Below are 18,373 nucleotides of genomic sequence, written 5' to 3'. Positions count from 1 at the left end.
GAAATTTAAACAAATCTTACGTGACTTTATTCTGCAACTGTATCATTTATAAACCCACTCCTTCTCTTTGCAAGTCGAACACATAACTCAACCTCACACGACGTTTAACCTTTACACTTGTCAACCTGTCGACCTATGTATTTATCGATTTTTCAACATGTCAACCTGCCAAACTGTTAACCTTTACACTTGTCAACCTGTCGACTTATGCATTTATCGAATTTTAAACATGTCGACCTGTCAACCATAACACCTGTCAACATTGTGGACCTTTGTAGTGTCAACCTGTCAACCTTTCTAGTGTCTGTCGACTTATGAACTGTAAAATATAAACGGGCGTATGACATTTGCGCCGATTTTGAAAATTTTCATTCTTTCATTTGCGCCGATTTCATTTTTTCATTTGCGCCGATTTTATATTTTTTCCTAATTGGATTTACAGGTAAGTTACAGGTGAGTTCATACTTTTACATTGACTGAGCACAGAGTATAAAGACAAACCAAGTAACATTGCAATTGGTAAATGGCTATCCCAATGTTTCAGGTTATCATTCCTTTCCCTAAATGAATTCAATGACTGCTTCACGTTTGACATTGCTCCTTCTGATGACAAATGTCATACATTTTTAGACAACGTACAAGTACACATTCCATAACGGTCAACGAATTCGTGATGGCGCCCATAAAATTAACGACGGGATGATTTCAACTTCACCATTTGGAACTCTTGGTTTAAAAGCTTCCTTGTGAGAAAATGCGAACTATAGAAATGCCCCATCAGTACGAATTACAGACAAAGAAAAGATGGCCTTCGTTATCGACAATTACGCCAAATACAGAAGAGACGAAATCACAAGAAAGGAATATATTAGGTGGGTTGCCTATACATACTAGGCAAGAACAGATTTATGATTTGAATGTATTCCGTTTTTATGGATTTGAATGCTGTACATATATTTCACTTCGTCATTTTAGTATAAACAAAGTGCTTTTATCTTAGGTTTTTATTTCTTCATTTTAAGCAGGAGACAACAGTAATATACATGTTACGATTGACAATTCATAACATATGTACAACTGGATAACGGAAGAGGTCTTTAATGAAAAATGAAAATAACATTACTGGGATGGAGAGTTGTCTCATTGGCACTCATACAAAGTGCTTTTATCTTAGTTTTTTATTTCTTCATTTTAAGCAGGAGACAACAGTAATTACCGTATGACCATGGTCATACGGTCTGATTAGTCAGAGGCTAAACGTCAGGTTCGGGTAAATCTGTTAACGATATTTCTGTTATTTCATTGGTTATAAATACTGCTTCGCGGCTGTTTCCGGAATGATTTTTGGGGAAATGAAGTCTTTTTAACGTCTGATTGGCTATTAATGAGTGGCATGCATTATATGTTCAACGCGTCCGTAAGTGGGGTCGGATTGAAATCATGATACTAGGTTATATGTATATATGATGATAAAGTGTTCATTTGCTATAGTGATTAGTTATGATGATAACTCACGACAAACTGTCAATTTGGTGCAGATTATATAATCATGTGACAATGTGGTGATTTAATCGTGTAATTATGTTGCTATTTTGTTAAGAAACTGTACATTTATGTATTATTGCTATTCTCTAAAAATAGAACAGTAATGCGTATAATTTACACTTTAAACTGCGTATTAAAACGGTTAAATGATTGAGATCGACGAGCATTGAGATACTTTTGTGTTAGATTTCTTCGTAAGCTTAGATTTTAAAAAAATAGTAAATATATAAAACGTATGCTCTATGTATAAAAATAATAACCATTTATTTTTCATTGCTTGGACATATTGATTAGAAAATATTAGAATCACGGAATTTACCGAAGATGTAATTTCGTTTCCAGCATTCATCGCTTCATTGATTTCTGATGTAAATAAACAAACCCGACGATACTTATTATATTATAGAAGAATACAAAAATTACAAGGTGAGCAATATGGTTTCTTATGTGCAAAGAAGCCTACACCAAGCACCACTGTATTGTTATTTGCAAGGGTTTCAGTGCACTATATGATACTATAGTGTCAGCTGTTGCAAATTATATAATTTATGTTTTTACAATGCACAGCTCTATATTTTGACAATGACCCCCAATGCAATCATTTATACGATCCTTCGAACCCCCCAAAAAAAAACTTGCAATACAGTGAACTCCCAAATACATGTTTGCATGTGGGGTAGATAGTTAAATGATCTTTGATGTACTCGTACCTGATAATTTATTCTTTGTAGCTGTCAGGAGACTGATTGAGAAGGGGGCCAGGGGGCATGCAATCCTTTTTTGGGAAATTTGGTGGGCCTGCACTCATGAAAATTTCTGGATCCGCCACTGGTTGTTGGACCATAATAGTCCCAGTATGATCAGTGGTGATCAGCAGTCATTATAAAAAAAGAAGATGTGGTATGATTGCCCATGAGACAACTGTCTACAAGAGACCAAAATGACACAGACATGAACAACTATAGGTCAATGATGATCAAAATCTATACAACATAGTCAGCTATAAAGGCCCTGATATGACATGTAAAACAATTCAAACCAGAAAACCAACAGCCTTATTTATATAAAAAAATGAATGAAAACAAATATGTAACACATAAACAAACAACAACCACTGAGTTATAGGCTCCTGACTTGGGACAGACACATACATAAATAATGTGGCGTGGTAAACATGTTAGCGGGATTCTGATCCTCCCCCAAACCTTGGACAGTGGTACATGTATAACAGTACAACATAAGAACGAACTATAAAAATCAGTCAAAAAAGTCTTAACTCATCAGATTGCCCATTGATATATCTAAAGCACTGAAAATTTCATTTGATATGTCTGATTTCAATTTATTCACATCATCCGGTCTTACACTTAGTATATTTTTTCGTAACAAACATTACTATTTGGTTGATTATCTAGGGAATCACTAAAGCATGACTGGAGAAGTCGCCCCCTTCCCCCTTATTGTCCCACCTGACCTAAGAATCTGTCCGTTCTAAAACCATTAACGTCATACATGTATAACAATTACTTTTCCATTGTGGCATCATATATTTTGTATTAAAACATCAAAATTTTACATGGAATATTTGTGATGTACATGTACAGTTTGTAATGGTGGACATATTCATATTGTAGCAATAAGGTGTATTCAAAGCAAAATAATTAATAACAAATCAACTCAATGGATAGAAGCATACTGTTTAGTCAATTTTTTTTTCACACAGCATCTGCATAGAGTGATGAGATATAAATCAGGAGATCAATCACAGGTTTTGGAGGCTAGAATTTTCATATTTTACTTATTTGGGTAGATACATGTAACACAACATTTATCTCGTCATAATACCTGTACACTCAGTGTTCTTCATGAAAACTATCACACTGATTTTAAATCATTATAGGAAAGCAAAGTGTATAAGCAAACATTTCAGGAGGCTGACTGCAATAGTCTGTATATTATCTGAAAAAGCTTATTTCTTGTCAACTTTCTTATTATTACAAACATTTTAATAGATGTCTCCCAAATTTGGTGTCTTTCTATAAGCTTTTTTCAAAGTCATTTTCATTTATTTTTCAACCCGGCCCAGAAATATGTGGTTACCTTTAATATAGCTGATTTAGGGAAAGGCGACCTGGGTGAAACAAAGGCTATATTTATTGTCAATGCAAACATTTTACCTGTTCAACACCAAATGCTGTCAAGTTTGGGGTCTCTGGCCATGGCTTTTTTTTAATAATAATAATTCATGTTACATGTACTTGTATATCTCCTTTGAATTTGTTTGCTTATTTGTTCTATGGTCTCTTTATGCATATCTATCTATATACCCCATTTTCATGGTCCTACAAAAATGTTTAAAATGTATACATTTTACTTTTTTCTAGCTTCTCTCATGTGATAGCTGTACCTTTTTGGTCACTATTTATGTGTTGCGTTTAAATAGGAATTGTAACACTTTACAGTGACTGAACAGGTAAAAGAAATACTTCTCAAGAAACAGAAAAAAGAAAACTACTTGGAACAGCACCAGACTACATGTATGTATGAATAGAAACTAAGATTGGAATAGCATGGAGGATATTATACGTCCTTGTGAATAAGCAAGGAAAGCTTTTAATAATAGTGCCTATTTTTTAATTTACTCTATTTTTCATTCATTATCTGTGCAAATTTCAACATAATATGTCATAAATTCTTATCTAACTATACTCAAACTTTTAGTGGTGGATCCAGAAATTTTCATTAGCGAGAGCCCACTGACTGCCTAAGAAGGGGCCAACTCCAGTCATGCTTCAGTGATTCCCTATAAAAAAAACAAATTTTTCCTACAAAAGGGATGGCCCAGGCCCCTGAAAAACCCTCTTAATTCCACCCCTGACTTTAATTTAATATGACAAGTGTTTCATTTACCAAAATTCTGGGGCATTTCTGTGATAGATATCATGCACAATTTTATAAATGAGAGGGGAAAGAAGATCCACATGTGGTGTACCTGCACATGACAATTGCAAACTGCCCCATTTTTTTATCACAACCAATCAACTGATCATGCTGAAACTGACATTATCAGATTATCAGAGAGTACACATCAAATGAAAAATCACAAATAACTGATACATATTATCAGATATTATAGAAATAATTATGTTTTAAATTTATTACAAAAAAAATGTGTGCTCAATCTTGTAGATAGATACAACTGGATCTCAAATACATGTATGTAAGTACCAAAGACAACTGTCTATCCAAGTCACAATTTATAAAAGTAAATTATTAAAGGTTGGAGTTTAGTCTTCAACGCAAAGCAGCACTTTTATATATTCAATCAATCATGACAATGGCATTTGGGGTTAAACATGTTCTCGTACAGGTAAATAATATTGCCTCAGAATTTTTTCATGAGAGTGTTATAGTCTATAGAGTATTACTTCCTGTTCGGTGGAATAGTTAAATAGAAGTCAATACGTTCTTGCTCAATCCTATGTCGCTTTGAAGGTGTCATGATTGTCATCCTCAGACTTAGCAATGTGTTACTGTAATTTTAATTTCAAAACAACTGAGTGACGTTTTTCGAAGCACTGGTCAACTCTACCATAGCGAATCACATTACTTTGACAATCAGTAAATTCCAGCCAAAAATATCTTTATAAGTAAAGAATTGTCACATAAATATAAAAAAATAGAGTACACAGGAAATCGCAAAGTTCACATAGTCTAGTATGATTAATCATTTAAAAAAAAAAATGAGCAAAAAGGGGGGGAATGGGGTGTACGCCTTATACATCCCCCTCTGGATCCGCCTCTTCCTTCTGTTGTTGTCCATTTTGTCAAGTAGTAATCCTCAAAAGTACTTGTAGGTTATATGCTATTTTTATCAAGTTGATTATAGACACAGAATACATTTTATTATAATATCATTCCCCATTTCCATTCTCAATTTTATAAAATCTCCTTCCATTATGACACGGGTAGACCAATAATACACCAAAAATGACAAATTAGTAGACAAATAAGTAGAAAAAAGCGCATGTTTTCATATTGCTTGAAGTGCAATATTTCAATAAAAATAAACTACTCACAAACCACTGATCTCAATATAATCAGCTAAAATACGGCAAGCTTTTTAGAAAAGCTATTACTTGTATACATGTTATGATTGACAATTCATAACATATGTACAACTGGATAACGGAAGAGGTCTTTAATGAAAAATGAAAATAACATTACTGGGATGGAGAGTTGTCTCATTGGCACTCATACCACATTTTATTATATCATTTCACCTGTAATTTACCTGTTATTTACCTGTAAAAAAATCGGCGCAAATGAAAAAAAAAATCGGCGCAAATGAAAGAAAAAATCGGCGCAAATGAAATGCAGATCGGCGCAAATGCAAAACGCCGATATAAACCGATTTACTTCTTAAGTTAAACCGATTTACGCTTCCTTTTTACCGATTGAACTGCAGTATCGTTTATCTTACTTGACCTGACCTTATGAGGTATAGTCAGATAGTTGAACTGCTTTCTGCACAGTTCGATGCAGACCTATAAATTTTGCATCCTGGTATAGTGAGGTCGATAATTCCCTCAGTCCCGAGAAGACGGAAGACAGATAAAAAAGAATGGAAAATATTGACTTTCAAAAACCATGAATACCAAAAAACTTTTGTGGTAAACCTTTTTTCTGTACATGTGCTATTTTCTTACCTTTGTACACATTTTACTTTCGTTCAGTTAAGGTAGCACTAGTCTACAGTCTAACGATGATTTTTTGAAGATATTTTTTTTATCACATAATTTTGAAGTAAGAATTATTCTGCACAGTTTGTAAAAATCCCAAAGTCATTATCATATCACAACAGGGAGTAAATTGATAATGAACTTATGTAAATAAAAGCACATGGTAATTAATCTAAATATAATTATAGGCATTTGGGAGGGGCTAATATGTCAATCATCTGTTGATCCCTGACCACAAGATAAATATTGTAGTCTTATCTTATTGTTTTGCAACAAAAATAATTTATATAACATGGAAGTGAACAAAGAAAAAGAAAAAATCTACAAAAAATGAAATAAAATTAATATGGTACTATGGAAAAGAGTGGGAAAGTATTTTTGAAAGCCTCTGACTGTCTGTATAAATGTCTTCTCTTTGGTCTTATTCATTTAAATACAGTTTTATGCATTTTAACTAATTTTCAGTTCCATTAAATTAAAAAAAACATGTGGGAAAGTGGATTTTCAAGAAGAGTGTGGTCTAACTCTAATCTCTTGATCTTTTTATGAACATGTTTTTTGATGCACACTTTTAATGTTCTAGCTTATTTCAGACAGTTTATTTCTTTTTTTAAATTCAAATGAAAGTTATTCTTTATATATAGAGAATAATGATGTTAAACATTGATTATATGCAGCTGGTCAATCATGTTATTCTCCTATATTATCTTAGACTGTCTGGAAAGAGGCGGAGCTTTGTCTATATTTTAAAATTACTACATCACAGATATTGGTCAAATTTGCACGGCCGGAACTACATTGAGGCAAATGAGGCAAATGAAACAAAAGGTTGTTTTTATATTAAATTATTTCACGGAAAGTTTCTTGCAAGAAACAATTTCTCTTCACTCTCTGGTGTATCCCCTGGATTTTTTTCGTTATCCATGTTTCTATTTTCCTTTTAGTTTTCGAAGTTGATGGTTTATCTCAGTTTATTGTTTGTACTTCTGTGTTCCGGGTTTGTCTTTTGTTCATTTATTGTCCTACTTTATGACTATAGTCTGAGCGTTGATATTCATTTGTAAACGTGGTTTTGCAATGCTGCATGTCAACCGATGTCCAGAATTGTGCGAGAAATATATTTTAAGAACATACGATGCTACTCAGTGGACACAAACAAAATTATCCTTTCTGCATGGATAATTGAAATTGATATCAAAGAATACAAAACAGTTTGTTTTATTGTAAATAAAACTAGATAGCTGACATGGTTTGAATTATAGTAAGGACACATATTTCCCAGTATCAAATATTTTAAAGGAAAAAAAACAAGGTATTGCCATATATGACCTTTTACATCAAGTTGAAAGGTTAAACTTGCATTAAGTCATGTTGAGACCCTTTAACAGATAATAAAGGAGTATTGGGATATAATCGCACACAAAGGCAATGCATAGAAAAAATAGTGACAAATGATCAATGGTCAAAGTTTGAGTTCCTGTTCTTCATCTTGATAGTTGCCGGATGGTCTTCAACAATACTTTTGAAGAATCATTAATACCGTAAAAGATCGTAAAACAAGGTGAAGATGGTCCCTATTTTGGACTAAAGCAGTACTAGCACTTAACGTATAATACTGCAATGTCACTATATTTAAATCTAGTCATAAAAAAATCACCAAAGTCTAATCACAATACAAGACAAGAACAGACAGACAGATACGGTATTGATAATTATGAGAATAACGATTTTTGCTCTATCCTTCATATCGGTCTTTTAATGTTGTCTCTGATACCTAAAAGTCTTAAATTACAACGAATCTTTGTTTTTGCTTTGGGACCTGATTGTCGAAAAAAATATCTAAAAATTAATTAAGCCGTTTCAATGCAAAAAAGAGTCTGGGAAACGCTCAGAATGCACGATTTTGCGTTATTTTTCTCAGAGCTTTTGAGACCACTCACCCAAAAATTTGCCTCACTATTAAAAGAGGCTAGTTACGGCCCTGGATCTGTGACGTCAAACTCCCGCCAAATGCCAAGTTAGTGTTGGACAGTTCACATATAATGCAAAATTTACAGCATTAGAGCATCAAAGACACAAAATGTGTGGTTCTATTGATATAGTAATGGTATCAGAACACTCCTGGGGTGTTCCCAGTGGAATTTTTGTATTTATATTGTCTTTATAGGGGTTCTAAGGGGGGAAATTCAGTTTTTAGGTCATTTCTCAGAACAATTTTTCATGAGAATTGTAAGGAAAAAATGAAAATAGAAACTTAATGATTACCCCCTTTGGCCTGACTTTGATATATATGATTAAAGGGTGTATTTTCTACAATACCGTGTCCCAGTTTTTGGATAATTTGTTTCTAAATGAATTTATAGATCTTCAAAGATGAAAGGTGAAATGAGGTTTGGAACCCAGCAGTTAAATCACTGGAGGCATATATCAAAAATCTAAGACACGGTTTTGTTGATTGTATATGGTTGATTAAAGGGATGAAAACACATTTTTACTACCATTTGACATGAATGTGCCATTTTCATCCAAGTTGGAAGACCACTTTTGGGGCAATTAATGAGCTATATTTTGAAATTAATCAAACCAAAAATATATTTATTTATAGATTAAGAAAGAGTTATATTTCAGCTTTAAAATGAGTTAAAGATTTTAAAAATCCATTGAGTAGTTTTGTAGAAATTAATCTTTAAAGACTGTTGATTGGAGTCAGAAAATTTTGACTGTAGTGCTACCTTAAATACATGTCCATGTTTTTGATAAGGAAGCAACCCTTTTATTTTTAGGGGAGGGGGTACATGGATACATTTGTTTTATTTCTAACTTTTTTGGAGAAATTTTGATTGAGCCTATTTTGTCATTGCTTGCCTGCATGATTTTTTCTATATTCCAAACAACATGTTGCAGCCATTTTTTTATTCTGTCATTTGATTTTGTAAATCGATCATTTAATTTTTCGGGGGAGGGGGGAGCGATATTGATTCGGAAATTTTGTTTTGAAAATTATTTAATAGGCAAAAATATCTTCTTTTTAAATTCACAGCCCTCTCCCCAATATCGAACGGTCCTTGCCTCGTACATGAATGTTATTTTAGAATTAAAACAATATTATCCGACTGAAATTTGACATGCTGAAACCGGCGAAGGGAGACAACCACAATTTTATTTAAGTCTTATAAGTCCGTATAATTGTAAAGCCCAAGTCACTTGCTTTTACGTAGGTAAGTTTCGTTTGAAACGTAAAATTCTCTAACACAGTGTAGATACTATTCTGTACGCTATCCGGAAGTCGCGATATTCGAAGCGAGAACTTTTTGGATCACATTTTAAATTTGATGGGTATACTGAATTAAACGGTAAGTTGATCATCTGTATATTGCTTAATGATTAATTCAGCCGACATCGATATTCTCAAATGGTTTAGAATTAAATTCCGCACATTCAATATTCGTGTCTTTGCCTTAATCAAGAGATTTTCAAGTGCATCACCAAGAAAAATCAGTCGGCGAACTTAAAAACAATCTTTTTACCCTCTTAGTGTACAAATTAACGTAAAAACCAGACTTAATTAACTCAAAGAAGTATATTTCAAGTGGTGGTAAAAGTTTCAACCAGATCTTTGAAGCCAGAAATAAGAAAATTACACTTGTTTGAATTTCTCTCTGTACGATCAGTCTCGCTTGTTTATTTTAAAACTGTATGATCAGTCTTTATGTCACTGTATTCTAGTGGTGATTTCAAAGTTATTTACGATACATTAGAAGGTGGCATTTTTCTAAATAACACAAATATATTTCAATACATTCATATCCTGAAAACTTATGAAACATGTTTTAGCTTGATAGGGTGTACTCGACTTACTACATTAAGTATAAGGATGTTTAAATGTTGCTAAAATAAGAGGAAGGTTTGATGTATACTAGTATATAAGTTTCATAAATGTCCTCCTTTATACTTAAAATTGTACAAACACACAAATTTAGTTGTTATATAAAAATGCATGTATTTACGCACATTCGAGGCCGTACTGTAGCCTATAATTGATCACAGTTCCTTCACTTTGTTTAAGATGTAGAGTTATATAAAAAAGAAGATGTGGTATGATTGTCAATGAGACAACTATCCACAAAAGACCAAAATGACACAGACATTAACAACTATAGGTCACCGTACGGCCTTCAACAATGAGCAAAGCCCATACCGCATAATAACCTGTCCCCAGCGACTGGTCATACAGTCAAAAAATCTGAAATCGCTTCTAGAATACAGTCAGTTCTAGACTGATCGTACAGTAATTTATTTTGGGATCCTCAAGGAAAACATATTTTTTATGGGAAATACGAATATTCTACTTAAATACGAAAAGAATATTGAAACAGTATATATTTTTAAAACTGTAAACTGATGCAAATATTTGCAATAAAAGATTATTTGCTTTGTACTACGAGAGCAAAATTGTCCATCGATTTCACCTTTTTCTACCAAGTTGATGTGATGCACACGTATATTTTATATTCTAATGCATGTTTTTGTTACAGTTTCTCATATTTATGATGCTATATATACCTTGAAGATGTTCAAAGCACTTTGTAGCTATAGGAGTAAACAAATGATAAGAAAAGTTACCGTAGGCAAAACCGTCCTGTTAGCCAGTTGGAAATCATCGCTTCGAAAATCGCGACTTCCGGATAGCGTACAGAATAGTATCTACACTGTGTCTAATATTAATCAAAACAACATAAAGTAATACCAGAGTTCCACATAAGACAGTTGTGGCGTTTAATAGGTGACACCATTTTTTCTATTATAAAACCTAATATCTTCTCACAATTTATTTTAAAGTTCTATCTCATAGATTTTTTTTTATGCACAAAAATGTGTTTTTTCATTATCATTCTAAGCAAATTTAGACAGTTTTCAATGACTCATAGCTTGCAAAATAAAAAGGTGACCCATCCTTTTTATTATATTTTTGAAAAGAGCATAGACCGAAATCTTCATTTAAGCAAAGTATAAAAAAATCTATCTCGGGACACTTATAACTATAATTTACATTAAAGATAGTACCAGTAATAAAACTAATTATTCTTAAAACATATATTAGGTATTCAAATGTAAACATACTTGCAAAGCCTAGATCTGTTGTATCTTGTGTACTATTATATTCACAACGCCATTTCCCTTTCTCATCCCATGAAAGATTTTTGATGCGAAAAGTTGTCGTGGTGGAATCAGTAGATTGTATTGAATACATGGCAGTTAAACTAGCGTTAATTACCATGCAATTTATGCCAAGACACTGGGCAATTGGATTTATAGCATCTGGTAGTTTATAAAATGATATTGGTTTAGATTGATCTGCAGTTGTACAATTTAGATCACACTCCTGGTTGTAAATCGGCAATACACATGTTGAAAGTACTTGACAGTCTGTAAGATAAGATATAAGCATATTAGTTTGGTCTCAAATTAATAAATAAATAAAGAAAATACGACAGGCAGATGAATTTAAAAAACTGGTCCAATAAAGGAGACTATTAGTTACATAGTGTGCTAGTGACCTAATACGGTATATATGGGGTCAGTAAATTCCATATGGGGTGAGAGCGAGCTCGAATCCCCATATGGAATTTACTGACCCCATATATACCGTATTACGTCACTAGCACACTATGTAACGAATTTATCTTACCGACTATCTTAACGTGTGAAATTAAGACTAGTGATTCTCAAAACGAGCAAGTCTTCAATACTGTTAGCGCTAAGAAAATACTTCCATTGATCCTACAAAAACAGATGCCAACAATAACGACTTGTAAATGTGTTTTATGAATTTGTTTCAATCTTAATCATCAATTTCTTCGTCTGTTGGAACTTTTAAGATTTTTTTCTCAGTACCGTTTTGTTTTTTACAAAGGGACATAACACCATTACTAACCGTGTATGAAACAAGCCCCGCCCCTTCTTACCTAATAAGAAATATAAAGGGACGTAACTCCACTACTAACCGTGTATGAGATAAGCCCCGCCTCCCTACTAACCTAATATCAAAATTACACGGTTTGCACGCGGACGCGTTTAACCAATCATATTCCTGGAAATGTATAGGAGGTAAGATAAAATACAATGGCTTCAAGGTAAAGGACGGGAACAATTATGTAACAGTGTACAAAGCAGAGCGATAAATTTTGAGCAAAACGAACTTTACAAAAAAACAGTACACCCAACTAAATGCTTAATAAAAACTAAAGGCCCTTTAGAGCCTGTGTCGCTCACCATCATCTTATTGTGCATCTTCAACAATAGCCACTATCCAACATTCTAAACTAGAATATAAATTTGAATATAATGCATGCCCAAATATCTTTTTTGTTGATCTTGTATTGCTGAATTAGCCTAAAATCGTCATCAAGGGTTATAATTCCTTAATGAGCTATCCTATGGTTTCGGTAAGTATGGCTTCTCTGTAGATCTTGTATTCTTGATGATTTTGCCATAAACAGTTTTTACCTCTCTGTTATAATTTTCGGGATACTAGTTCAGGGAAAGCTTGTTCGCGCGACCTAGAATTCTGAGTTGGTCAAGCGTTTAATTAAAATTCATACGAGAATATGCGAGATTTGGTGGAACTGGGGGCAAATTAAGTCATTTGCCCTGATTTGGTACAAATCAATATACGACACCTGCCGCTTTCCCGATTACCTGAGAAATCGTTCAGTGTTTTATTTGTTTTTTGGTTCATGTTTATATTTAATAAAGTAAAACAAATATTGTGAAAATTTCGAGACCTATTGTCTAGAAAAAAGGCTAACAAGGTAACTTGAAATTTACCTGGCAAATATCCAAAACGAAATGTTTGATAAAGAAGCAACGAGGGCATACAAGTCCCTGGAAGCTTGGAACTTCTAGGAAGTGTATGTGCAGAAAATCATCTTTGGAGATTGAGAATAATATCTTAATACATGCTGACGTAATGGCATTTATCTGTTAATTGCTAAAACAATATATCATTCAACGGTGACACTACATAATTTATTCTCTTTGGTTTGTACGTGTCGGGAGGATATATGGATAAACAATTTAAACCATATGATTGTCATGTAAAACGGAGCTTTTTGAAAAGTTGTTTTTAGTCATAACACAAAGTCGATATCATGAATGATATGCGTTTTACGCTGAATAAAATATAAACATGGCTTTAATAAATGTTATGTTTTCAATATTGTATAAGCTTAAAACAGTAGACATTTATTGTTTAACCCATAGTAAAAAGTTCCCATAAAAAACAAACAGCTACAGGTCGTCGTATTGAATTAAACTCTCAGCAAAAATGCCACACCAAATAGTAAGCTATACAAAGCCTTTACTCGGGCTGTTGCATTTTGAACAAACAAGTGAAAAATCCAGCACAGTGTAGAACTAAGCAGTTTCAACATTCATATAATATTTATATCATGATCTTGACTAAACTGCATAGGTTTGCATTTAACTAGCAACTTGACGAAGAAACAAAAGGGTTATAAATGACTGCATGAAAAACTTTTACCTCAGACAAAACCTGAATTTAACTGTTAGGGAAAAACAAAGTCCTTCTAGTAGAAAATACAGAAAAAAAAACGAAAGTAATTATTTGCAAATTTTTGGAGACTGTATTTTGATTAAAAGGAAGCTTCTGTCCCAATTTCCCGAAATTCCATTATGTTGACAACGATTTATTTTTATTTAAAACAATACTTTAATCACAGACTGAACCCAATTGCTGACGCAGCCGGCGTTAACGATGACGACGGAATCTATATATATCTAGGATCGCCAAGTCTCAATTACGCAAAATAAACTTCACAAGCTTGACAAACATAAGGATATATGTCAACAGATCCATGAGGCAGTTATTTCACTCATAAATCTTGAAGATCTCCTTGTATTCGACAAGACGACAATCATTGGTTTTTTTTTTGTCTAAGGGGGTGTTGGGGGTTACTTTTTTCGAAATTAATTGTGATAATAAATTTTTTTTTTCTTTTTTTCTTCACATAATCTATGATCATTTGTTTACCTATAAACGTGAATTTTCCGACACAAAAATAATTATATAACAGAACTGTTCATTAAAAGTATGAAATCAAATGCCTAACTATATATATGTGTGAAAGTTTACTTTCTGAAGATATAAAAAAATATATAAAGTATGTTTTATTATGTTTACTGTAAGATCTTACAAAATCTCATTGAAATTTATTAGATATTTAGCATACTATATTATGTATGATTCACGATAAGACAAGATAAAATACTGAACGACCCCCTTGATCCTTTCAAAATTATCAATATCTGATGCATTTGAATTACCATAAGTACCTGTTTGTAAATGTAAGACAGTAACACGCATGCAGTCAGGGCTAGTGTTTTAAGTTTCAACTTTTGTACGGTTAACTGTCCCAAACATGATTATAATTATTAAGGGTATATATTAATTGGGCGTATTTCGTTTCAGCTATTTTTTTTTAAAGTCCCAATACTCTGTTTCCGGAAATTTAAAGTATACGTTTCCGCAATTTATATTTATTACTTTTCCGGAAATTTACCTGGTAAATTATAAATATTTTAATATAAATAAGATAAATTATTTATTTTATTTTTTTAATATAGAAAATGTTCTGATCTTATATCTACAATATACTAGATATAACCAGTTGACTGATTTTGGTAATTTGGTAAATGGCTAACACATTTCTTCAAATGGTTTGGCGTAGTTGTCAATTGACAAGATTAAAGAATGCCACGGTTTTGTTGAATTACCGAGGGCCCTCATGGGGTTTTTGATTATGTGATTACTTGGCCGTTTTTTTAATGATTATTTGATTATTAAGCCAAATATTTCATGATTATTTGATTACCTAGGACTGTATTTTTAGTTTATGATTATTTGATTACTAAAGATAAGCAAATATTTAATGATTATGTGATTATATTGGCAAAAAAATGGTGATTATGTGATTACTAGGACCCCCCCATGAGGGGCCTCATTACCATTTGGGCATCACCTCCTGCCTTGGAGGAAAAGAGAACACCGAATGGTGTCGAGTCTTTTCCTGCCCACCCGAACGAGCAGTTTTACGCTGGCCATCAAAACATTTTTGTCTTTTTCGATGTATTATTGAAATTGCAAACAACATCATACATATTAAGAAAAAAAAATATGAAAAAGAAAAGATGGACTTCCATCTTGAACAAAATACAAAACTTGTAAACGATGAATGTACTATTGACTTTGTATGATGTGTTGTCTACAAACTTTAATATTCTGCCAGAATTCATACCAAGATATTGATTAGTGTTGACTTTTGAACATATTTTTTACATACTTTTGAATGATGAATTTTACTTGCATGTAATGGTGACCTTTAGCTTAATAAATATTTATTTCTTATTATGGCTTTGCTTTCGTTCAACAGGTATTCTTTAATAATTTGCGGAAAAGTATTAATTTATTTTTTCCGGAATAGTAATTTTTTTTCCGGAATAGTAATTTTTTTTCCGGAAAAGTAAAATATTATTTGCGGAAACGTAAACTTTTTTTTCGGAAACGTTATCTTTTTTTTTCTCGGAAAAGTAATGCCAATTTGCGGAAACGTAAAACGCAGTATTAATTTTGTCAAACTGTCGCCTGGTGAGATTAACAGTTTAGGGTAAAACTTTATGATACCATATGGCCTAGGTGTTGATTGACTTTTATTTTTATGACCTTAGATATGGTAATGAAATAGCCTGCGTAACTTATTGAATATATCTGCTAAGTGAACATCACGGCATGAATCTGTCCATTTTTGCGTGAAGGTGATACGCAAAGTCAGGTGACATATCAAACCGTTTCTTTTGTCATCAAGATAAATTAACATAACAGTCAAAACAGATATAGGAAGATGTGGTATGAGTGCCAATGAGACAACTCTCCATCCAAGTCACACTTTTATAAAAGTAAACCATTATAGGTCAAGTTACGGTCTTCAACACTCATACCGAACAGCAAGCTACATATGTTCAAGGGCCCCAAAAATAGTCTGTTTTAATCTGTCGATTTATAGATAATGTGATTACTGTAATAACGAGACCGATATCTCGTATCTAATCAGTCGATAACGAAAAATCTCGATCGATCTTGCACATGCGCATTGTTTCCCTGAACTAGAGTATTGGCAAAACACAAAAGTTTGTAAAAAAATCGTCAATAAATATTAGGAATCGTTTGATTTTATAATGAGTCCTGAGGGATATTGGCAGAGACAAAACCTAAAAACCTGCATAGTTAAAGATGTTTTATTGCGTGAACCCTCAGTTAATTAGTTGGAAATATGGTCTAAGGAGGAATATTCGGAACCTTAATTATTGTTCATTCGGAACATTTATTCATCTTATCTGTATTAGCTTTCTGCAATTAAGAGCACCTCTATACGGATCTTAAGATATCTAAAACTTGGCAAAAAGAACTTTACACAGATCTCTAACTCACTTAAATGCTATATAGTTCTGAAATATATAGTTGATAATCTATATAGAAAAAAAAAGAAATAGATTCCCATACGTATAATGTTTAAACAATAATAATGATTTAAAACATGGACACATGAACTCAGTCAAAAATTCATTAAATTAATCTAAAAATAATTAATGAGGCATTGCGAAATGGTCAACTGGTAGGAGACATTAATTGATGTTACTTTAATAGTTATCCCATAAGGACGCGGTGTGTCAGTGTAAGATCATCCCGATGGCCGGAGGCTAGAGGGTGATCTTATGTGAGCCAAAATTTGTTCCTGTGAAAAAAGTTCCAGTGGAACTAATATCACAGGAAATATGTTCTGGGAGAACTTTTTTTCATAGATAATTTCAATATAATTTGTTCCATCTCTATGAAATAAGTTCCACACTTTACCTGGTGAAATAAGTACCGGGTTGGTGAAATTTGTTCTTACCTAGTGAAATAGGTTCCAGATTTATGAGATTTGTTCCTTACCTGGAGAAATAAGTTCTGGGTTTGTGAAATTTGTTCCTCACCTGGTAAAATAAGTTCCTAGTCTGTGAAATATGTTCCACTGGTTAAACAGGTTATCTTATATACTGAACATTTGTCATCAATGAGTTTAAAGTTATCATTCAAGTGCATTATAAAAATAAGTATAATATATTGATAATATAATAAATGAAAAATGTAAATCATCCAATAAGAATCTCAGTGTGGACTGTAGCAAATGTTTAATTATGAACGTAAAAAATATCAAAATGACAGTCCCACTTTGAGCCAGAAAAGAGAAGGATGAACAAAAATCGTTCAGAAAAAAATAAAGTCAAAGATGAACATGAACATATGAACAAATTTGAGAAGGACAAAATAACTGATTAATGATTCCAAAAGACACGAAGAAACAAAAGACACACTCTTTTGAAACTGTTCCATGACGAGTACATGTATGACTAGAAACAGGGCCATGATATTTAACAGGAACCTAGGAGGAATACCACATAAAACATAGATACAAATTATGATCAAATTACTATCACTTTATCCTGTAGAACTTTACAGTCATGCCTACAATTGCACATGTATCCCATGCCAGCACACTCAGTGCAGCATTAAGCTTGCTTTATAATTTAAGTGTAACAAGAAACTGTTTCGCTGTGCAATATGTTGCAAAGGTACTTATTTCAGTGAAAATAGGTTTGAGAAGAATTTGTTCATTGATTTCTTTGAAATATGTACATATTGGTCTTAAACTAATATCACAGGAACTTATTTAAAACTTTTAATATTAACTGGAACAAAATTCATGGAGCTATGATATTTGTTCCGGAACTTATTTCATATTTGGTCAAAAAATTAGTTTCGGAACAAATTTTACAGTGCTGGAACATATTTTCTGTGATATAAGTTCCGGCGGAACATATTTCCTATGAAATTTGTTCCAGCGGAACAAATGTCACGCCGGAACATATTTTTTGTTACACTTACACTGACACACCAAGTCCGAATGGGATAACTATTTTACATCCCAGCTGTTTTAGATTAGACGAAAAACCATTTACAATTCATA

At 32.7% G+C, this 18,373-nt stretch overlaps 1 long non-coding RNA gene across 1 annotated transcript in view; it reads right to left on the bottom strand.

Annotated features, from left to right (window-relative positions):
• Positions 1-11,700, bottom strand: part of LOC143078041 (uncharacterized) — a 62,653-nt gene extending 50,953 nt beyond the window's left edge. Inside the window, exon 1 of the long non-coding RNA XR_012979015.1 lies at positions 11,409-11,700. This is a non-coding gene — a long non-coding RNA (uncharacterized LOC143078041). The remainder of the gene's footprint in view (positions 1-11,408) is intronic.
• Positions 11,701-18,373: the final 6,673 nt, after the last annotated feature.

This window comes from Mytilus galloprovincialis, chromosome 6 (assembly GCF_965363235.1).
Source record: "Mytilus galloprovincialis chromosome 6, xbMytGall1.hap1.1, whole genome shotgun sequence".
Classification (NCBI taxonomy): Eukaryota; Metazoa; Mollusca; class Bivalvia; order Mytilida; family Mytilidae; genus Mytilus; species Mytilus galloprovincialis.
This window is presented reverse-complemented; position numbering and strand designations above follow the sequence as displayed.